The 7,695-nt window shown below is 44.2% G+C and overlaps 1 long non-coding RNA gene across 1 annotated transcript; it reads left to right on the top strand.

Moving 5' to 3' along the window:
- The first annotated feature begins 3,735 nt into the window (after positions 1-3,735).
- LOC109487556 lies at positions 3,736-6,530 on the top strand. Its single transcript, XR_002141252.1, has 3 exons — positions 3,736-4,119; positions 5,594-5,667; positions 6,160-6,530. It is a non-coding gene; the product is annotated as an uncharacterized LOC109487556 (long non-coding RNA).
- The last annotated feature ends 1,165 nt before the right edge of the window (positions 6,531-7,695 follow it).

The raw sequence follows: 7,695 nt of genomic DNA, 5'->3' as shown, positions 1-7,695 counted from the left end.
AAGGGTTCAAAAGGTCCACTTTTTGGTCCACATTTTATGTAAAGGTCCAAGATTTTTCTTGAAAAGATGGACTGGAATCGTAGAAAACTGCTGCCTTTGTCATTGAATAAAAAATTATCTCTGATTTTTTCTTGGAAATCCTCTCAAAAATGCACCAAATGCCATTTTAGAAGGTTCATTTATTCACAATTTTCCGGGGGGAGCATGCCCCCGGACTCCCCTAGGAACCTCGAGGTCCCCTCAAGCAGTGGGAAGAACCCTATTCAAAATCCTGGCTACGGGCATGCGCCTGACGGCCTACACTTGTCCGATCTGGGAAACCTCCAGTATTACAAGAGTGTCCGCGGGGCTGTAGACCGCCAGCTAAAGCACATTTGAAACGTGTTCACTTGTCCCTTGTGAACCCCTTTCCTTTCTCATTCCGGCACAATTTGTGCCCGATTGGCTGGTTTCCCCTTTTCGTTCGCACACGCACGAGTTTTTGACATGAGACACATGTTAATATATTTGAGACAATCTCTATCCTACACCATGCCTCGGACGTGTTGATACTATGGTTTGTGATGCAACAGAATAAAAGGTTGCATATCTCGCCAGACAAGAAATGTCTCTTCTGTTTATTATGATAGATTGCACTATATAACTAACGGTGACCTGGCCCGATAAAAGGCGTAACGTAAACAACCGGAGCTCAGTCTGATGTAAACCTTCGTGATGTTCACATCGCGGAGAGCTCTGCTGCGTAATACTTCAATATCTAAGGCCCATTGCGCCCCACACATTCAGAACAACAAGTATGGCATTGTATAATAGTGTATACGAGTCAATAACTTCAAAATCACCGTAAAAAATAATTTAAGGGCAGTATCCTTGCACCGACAAGCGGTACCCCGACCCATACTCTTCGAATTCTTTTCTTTACATTTTCTTGTCTTTTTTTCCTTTGATTTTGGCATTCTACGACATTGCTATCGTTTCTAAATGTTTTCTTTGCAACTTATGGTATATTTTTGCTTATTTAGCAACTGTTTTGCACGATTTACAGTATGGTTGAAAACTTTTTTTTTTTTTGGAAACGGCCGAAAATTCATGCGCGCGCGGATGTCATCCATATAATCAAATCAACATGGTCTTACCATGAGTAGGTCGCGCCCGTTGAGATAACGTTAGTAGTAGTAGTACAGAGAGCAGCGGGCAAGCCGCCGCGGCTTCGAGCTTTCTGTTTTTCATATCTGTTCAATACAAGACATATAATCGTCCTTCCTGATGTGGGTAATCTAAATAAAAACCTGGTTGTGATAGAAATTACCCAGGACTGTCGTATGTGTGACCGGCTAAAAGTATTTACTTCCAACATACAGTTTCAAACATTCTAACGCCCGGTCTCAACCGAAATATGCAAATAGCTTCCTGTTTACCGTGCAAAGCCAAAGGTCGTGACCTCTGACCAACACCTACCACGTTCTTGTGTTTACAAGTTGAAGTGACAGTTTTCAACACGCTGCGCGCCAAAAAGGAATAACGAAATCGTTTGCATCTTATGATCTATCACCCCCATGAAACTCCTTCCTCTTCGCCCCCGCCGTTCTGCTTCGCCCCCGCCCCGTTCTGCTTCGCCCCCGCAAAAAATCTGCTTCGCCCCCGTCGTTCCTCTACGCCCCCGACGCAATTCTGCTTTGCCCCCGTCCTTCTGCTTAGCCCCCAATGGCGGCACAGCTCACAGTCGACACGAAAATCGTCTGCAAAATAATAATAAAGGCTGTGCCGCCAAATTTAAAGTAGCCCATGCTCCGGCAAACATTCTGGACCACCTTTCTGCCAAGTGGCGTTGCACAAATCCTTCCCATTCAAAAGTTTACCCCTACCTCACGGCCCGTCAGTGGTTCTTACGTTTATAAGTACTGGCGTTTATAAGTACAGCCGTGAGTGAAATTTCCCGCCAGTACTTATAAACGTAAGAACCACTGACGGGCCGTGAGGTAGGGGTAAACTTTTGAATGGGAAGGATTTGTGCAACGCCACTTGGCAGAAAGGTGGTCCAGAATGTTTGCCGGAGCATGGGCTACTTTAAATTTGGCGGCACAGCCTTTATTGTTATTTTGCAGACGATTTTCGTGTCGACTGTGAGCTGTGCCGCCATTGGGGGCTAAGCAGAAGGACGGGGCAAAGCAGAATTGCGTCGGGGGCGTAGAGGAACGACGGGGGCGAAGCAGATTTTTTGCGGGGGCGAAGCAGAACGGGGCGGGGGCGAAGCAGAACGGCGGGGGCGAAGAGGAAGGAGTTTCATGGGGGTGTCTATGGAATCACTTATCGTTCAATCTCCTTTCAACTTACCTGAAGCTGCTGTCAGCCTCACTTGTTCGTCCATGTGGCTATCCGCATCTCACCAAGAACTAAGAGATACCCGAGTTTACGTTACATTAGCAAAGCATGTGTTTCCAGTACCTACTTCGTGCTACTGTACGATATAATATCATTGCATATTGAAAGGGCCGGGGAATTTAGTGGTCGGGTTTTACTAGGGCACTATATATGTGTGTACGAAGTCTCCAAGCAGATGTTCGTGGGTATAGTTGGGGTTGTACCTTTCTCTGTATCTGCTCCATTGTTTGATCTTCAGATGATTTTACAGAGTAGAAACATTCGGTCCCTGTATCTGCTTGGAGATTGTGTCGGTCGGATCTTACTGTTTACGAGGTCTCCAAACAGATGTTCGGGGAGAGGGTATAGTTGGGGTTGTACCTTTCTCTGTATCTGCTCCATTGTTTGATCTTCAGATGATTTTACAGACTGACTAGAAACATTCGGTCCCTGTATCTGCTTGGAGATTGTGTCGGTCGGATCTTACTGTTTACGAGGTCTCCAAACAGATGTTCGGGGGAGGGTATAGTTGGGGTTGTCCCTTTCTCTGTATCTGTTCCATTGTTTGATATTCGAGTGAATGCTTACAGACCCACTGAAAATTAGTAAAACAAACATTAGGTCCCTGTATGTACTTGGAGATTGTATTGGTCGGATTTTACTGTGTGCGAAGTCTCCAAGCAGATGTTCAGGGCATAGTTGTAGAGAAAAAAATGAACACGCTACACAACATTATGATACAGTAAGGCCACACCGATTTAATTTTATGGATGACATCCTCTGAAGACCCCCAAACTAGTGCGTGCGGGCGAAAAAAGAGAAAAATCCAGCCAAAAATAAAAATGCTACTATTATATATATAAAACCACAGGAATACAAAGCTGGTGTTGTGAATTTGGCGCATTACATAGCGACGTATACGACAGGCCGACACATGCTGGATTTTTGCGGAATTGATGAATCGACACTGTACGTATGTTCTTGAGTCTTGGGGCTTCCGTAGTCTGGGTGCCGTCCACCAGAATTATCACCACCATGGACTACCCAGGCCTAAAGCCAGTCCAGAGCCTCAGAAGATGTGTTTTTTTTTTTTTTTTTTTGAGATCGGGTGAAAATCAATGCGCGCGCGGATGTCATCCATAAAATTAAATCGGTGTGGCCTAAATGAAATAAAATATGGTTATACCTCTCTCACAAGCAAACTAAGATGACTTTGCAGAAAACATTCTTTCATAAGATAATCGTGCAGAAGTCTAGCTATTCTCTCTTTTTTTGAATATTTACATATCACCTTTTTCCAAAACTGTAGGACATGTAGGATGGCACATGCTTTTCTGTCATTCCGTGAGTTTGGAAGCTAAAGGCCTTTTGCCCGGCAAAATAGGGGTTTTGCTGTAAACCGGAAGAGAGGCTATTTCCCAGTAAGTCCGTCGCGACAGTTGCCATAGCAACAAATCTATCTGTCTGACTGACCACCGCATTGGGTGGTCCGTGCACGAGGCACCATACATTCAGTCAGTCGGTCGCCAGCTACCCGCGAGGACGTACTAAACTTTCGTTGTAGTCCAACTGACAAACTATTTGACTTATTTGCCGTATCTACGATACTTACAACTGAAACCCTGAACGTATTCAACTAACGCTTCTACTGTTAGACGAGACGAACCCGCAGACGAGCCCGCACTCCGCGTGGCCGTACCCCGGACCACTGAGAACAACTGCCCTCCTCTCCACCAGCGATAACAGACTCCCAAAACGGTGAGTTCATACGTGCTTTTATTTAGGGTACACTTTTAAACAGAAGCGTTGACAGGTATCATATACAATCATGGTAGGAGTGTATTTTATGTATAGAAACCTTCCGTGTGTGAAGTCCTGATGACGACTTCACAGTTCGGATCGATATCGTTCATCTTATAGCAGACTTTCAGGGCAGACTTTATAGAAGACTTACATTCTCCCCTGTAACCACCCGGCCTGTTCAGTGGTTGTGTGGCTTTGATTGTGAAACGTGTCAATGTTTTGCGCTGGACATATCAGCCTTGTCTACAGCTGAATTCTACGTTTCTTTGACTTGAATATGAAATGTACACCCTGTTTTGAAGCAAATGGTAACGGTATGAAAATGTAACGCTCAGCCCTGGACTACTTTAGTGTTTCCCACAATAATGATTTGAAAAATCTGCCTTTGGTGTCCATTGCAATGTGTGTGGGGGCATTCTAGACAGGATAGCCAAACTTGTCTTGTCGCCCTCGATAAACTGAAACCGTCCTGCTTGTGGAAAAGGACGCGAGAAGAGAGCACATGGATGCTCTGATTGGTCAATTCCGGAAGAGTTTGAGCGTGGCCCGTGCGATACAAACAAGGAAACCCCGTTTTTTTTTTTTTTTTTTAATAGACCCATTCGACTTTCACGGATCGCATAAACTGCTTACGTCACAGGGGGGACATTTCGAAAGAACGTCGTTCTAAAACGCTGAAGTCGAACGTGGCTTGCGCTATCGGTGTCCCCCCTGGCAGATAATTTTTTACTAAAAGGTAGGTAAGTGTCTATTTTCTAGGTAATATATATGCGGAAATGACAGGAAAACAGGCACCAACTTTGTATGGTGGCATTCTGTACAACAATTTAAGGTTATTTTGTTCTGTGACGTATGCAGTTTATGCGATCCGTAAAAGGAACTTTCGAAATGTCCCCCCTGTGACGTAATTTTTATTCGAAATGTCCCCCCTGTGACGTAGGCAGTTTATGCGATCCGTGAAAGTCGAATGGGTCTATTCCCCGTGCACTGGTCAACGTAAACCTAGCGGGCGAGGATCGGCTTTCGTGTCCGGCATAAATTTCCATATGGCCCACATGGGGACATTGCCGACATAGAACTATTTTCACGGCCAATGCAAGGCATGTGGCGTGTGAGATTCTGAAACACGTGGTATTTGGATGTCTGGGAGAAGCAGGGCTGCCATTGGTCGAATTAGGTGTCAATCTTATTGCAGGGCAGGGCCAAAAAATTGTTTATACTAAGCAAACTTCAGATTTTAGTAGCCGAGTCCTAAGGCTCAATGAGAAGCGAAATCTGTAAAAAGGAAACGAAGCTACCTTCTTGCCAAAATAAGGAAGCCACTTCTTAACATATTCACAGGTAAAGAAGTAAGGTTATAAGCGTTTGTTTCCTCCTTTTCGGTTCCCGCGATAATGACACGAGGCTAATTACCGCTGTTTCCCTACAGTTGCCCAGGCCGGCGGGCGCGAAGATACGTAGCCCCTTTGCCTTCTCTCAACCAGGGATACAGACATAAAAAAGGTGAGTTCATACGTACTTTTATCGATAATTCTACAGGGTGTGGATGTTTGGTATCGTCGGCCAGTTTTGGCTAAGTTAATTTATGAAGCGCGGAAGGACTGCTACTTATGCAGTTCACAGCTGTCATGTCAAGTGTACTTTTGACGCACATTCTATATCAGCCTTGTCTTCAACTGTTTTCTACTTTTCGATGACTTGCAATTGTTTAGGAAATGTCACCATTTGCTGTGACGTTCGCACCACGATATGTTTTGGCCGAGATCTTTATGAGGCGCGGTGTGGGGCATATTACTGTTGACTAACTTGCCGTGGATAGAGGGTAGCCATTTAAACTTGAGTTTTGTCAGGTATCATATACAATAATGGTAGGAGTGTATTTCATGTATAAATACCTTCAATGTGTGAAGTCCTGTCTATTGTTTTGTCCTGACACTAGCAACAAGCCTCACGCCTTATCAGACCAATGACACTGCCTTTCTTCTCTCCATACAGTTGCAATACCATGGGCCTTAGCTAGTGCGCAAGCTCTAGCTGGCAGTTGCCGTGCTATAGCCGGGACAATCACATATGCCAGAAGCCGTGGTCACAGCTGACTCAAGCCTCCCGGTCACAGAGCTGATCATGACAACTGACTCCAGTCTCCTTTGTGTAAAATTTTGCTTCGATATTGTTGATGATGGTAGAAGGAGCATGCTGATATCATATGTGTATTAAGTAGTAGCATCGTCGACAGAAAGAAGGAAACATGGGAAGGAACCAGATCAGTAGCAGAGCCATCACGTGCAGGCTATGTAATGCATTGCTAGCCACAGTAAACCTTACACCAGTTAAAGATTACTGGGATGACTTACATACGTCTGTACTACGATCTGTATCTGTATCTGTATAGCCGGTATAACCGCCTTTCGGCGTAACACACCAGCTTCGCAGGCACGCGGCGCGGCGGCGGCAACGATGATACATTGCCTGTGTTTTACGGTATCTTAGTGTATATATTGTAATGACCTATTTTATATGTATTTAGAAAACCTCGCCAATGACGGTTCAAATCGAATCGAGGAGAATGTACACATTTTGAAAACCATGAATATGCTGAACAATCGGTGTATATGGGAGCTGTGGTACGATTGCACTCTCTAACTAACTTGTAAGAAGATGATAGTGCAAGACCTGATGAAACTCCGAACAGTTTCCTTGTAATTACTTATACAGTTCTCTGTTATTGTAGTCCCTGTTATTGCTCCGGTTACAAATATGTGTGCTGAAGTGATGTACCACTGTTATGTGGTAATACAAAATATAAAGACACAGGATTTCTACGACAAGGGACGTCAGTTCAAGAAGGAAAATATAACTCAGTTAAGACTAAAGGGTTAACGTAGCCAGTACCATATAGTCATAGCCAGTCCGTCTTAATTGTCATTGTCATTGTCTTAAAAGTCTCCCGTGCCCAGTGTGCGGAAAGCCTTGTCTCTGCGTCTTTCCTTTATCCTCACAAAATTGCATTGAAAAGAACTTGAATTCATCTGTTGGGTTTATGTCCAAACACATACTTTTCATAAAGAGAAGGAAAACTACTAGAAAAAAACAACAACCAAACGGGGAAAGCCTTGTCTTTGCGTCTTTCCTTTATCCTCACAAAATTGCATTGAAAAGAACTTGAATTCATCTGTTGGGTTTATGTCTAAACACATACTTTTCATAAAGAGAAGGAAAACTACTAGAAAAAAACAACAACCAAACGCGGAAACATATCGGTTTATATTCAGACAATCACGACATCTCCTTTGAAACACCTGACTTCAAATGCTGACCTTGTTCAATTCCAAACAATAATCCTGTCCAAGCTGTCGGAAAAGCTCCAAAGTCATTGAAAAACAGCTGGGAGGGAAGACCTCACCCGCAAGGTGTTGCCAAAAATGAATTCCCTAGGGAATGCGTGCGTGGAATATTTAGAATTCCTGGCAATTCAATCGCAGTACTATACTAAGGGCTCCGCCCCTGAGGCGTCGCCAAAAAAATCGCACC

This window comes from Branchiostoma belcheri, unplaced genomic scaffold (genome assembly GCF_001625305.1).
Source record: "Branchiostoma belcheri isolate BF01 breed outbred unplaced genomic scaffold, Haploidv18h27 scaffold896, whole genome shotgun sequence".
NCBI lineage: Eukaryota > Metazoa > Chordata > Leptocardii > Amphioxiformes > Branchiostomatidae > Branchiostoma > Branchiostoma belcheri.
The sequence above is the reverse complement of the archived record's forward strand: the minus strand, read 5'-3'. Positions and strand labels throughout refer to the sequence as shown.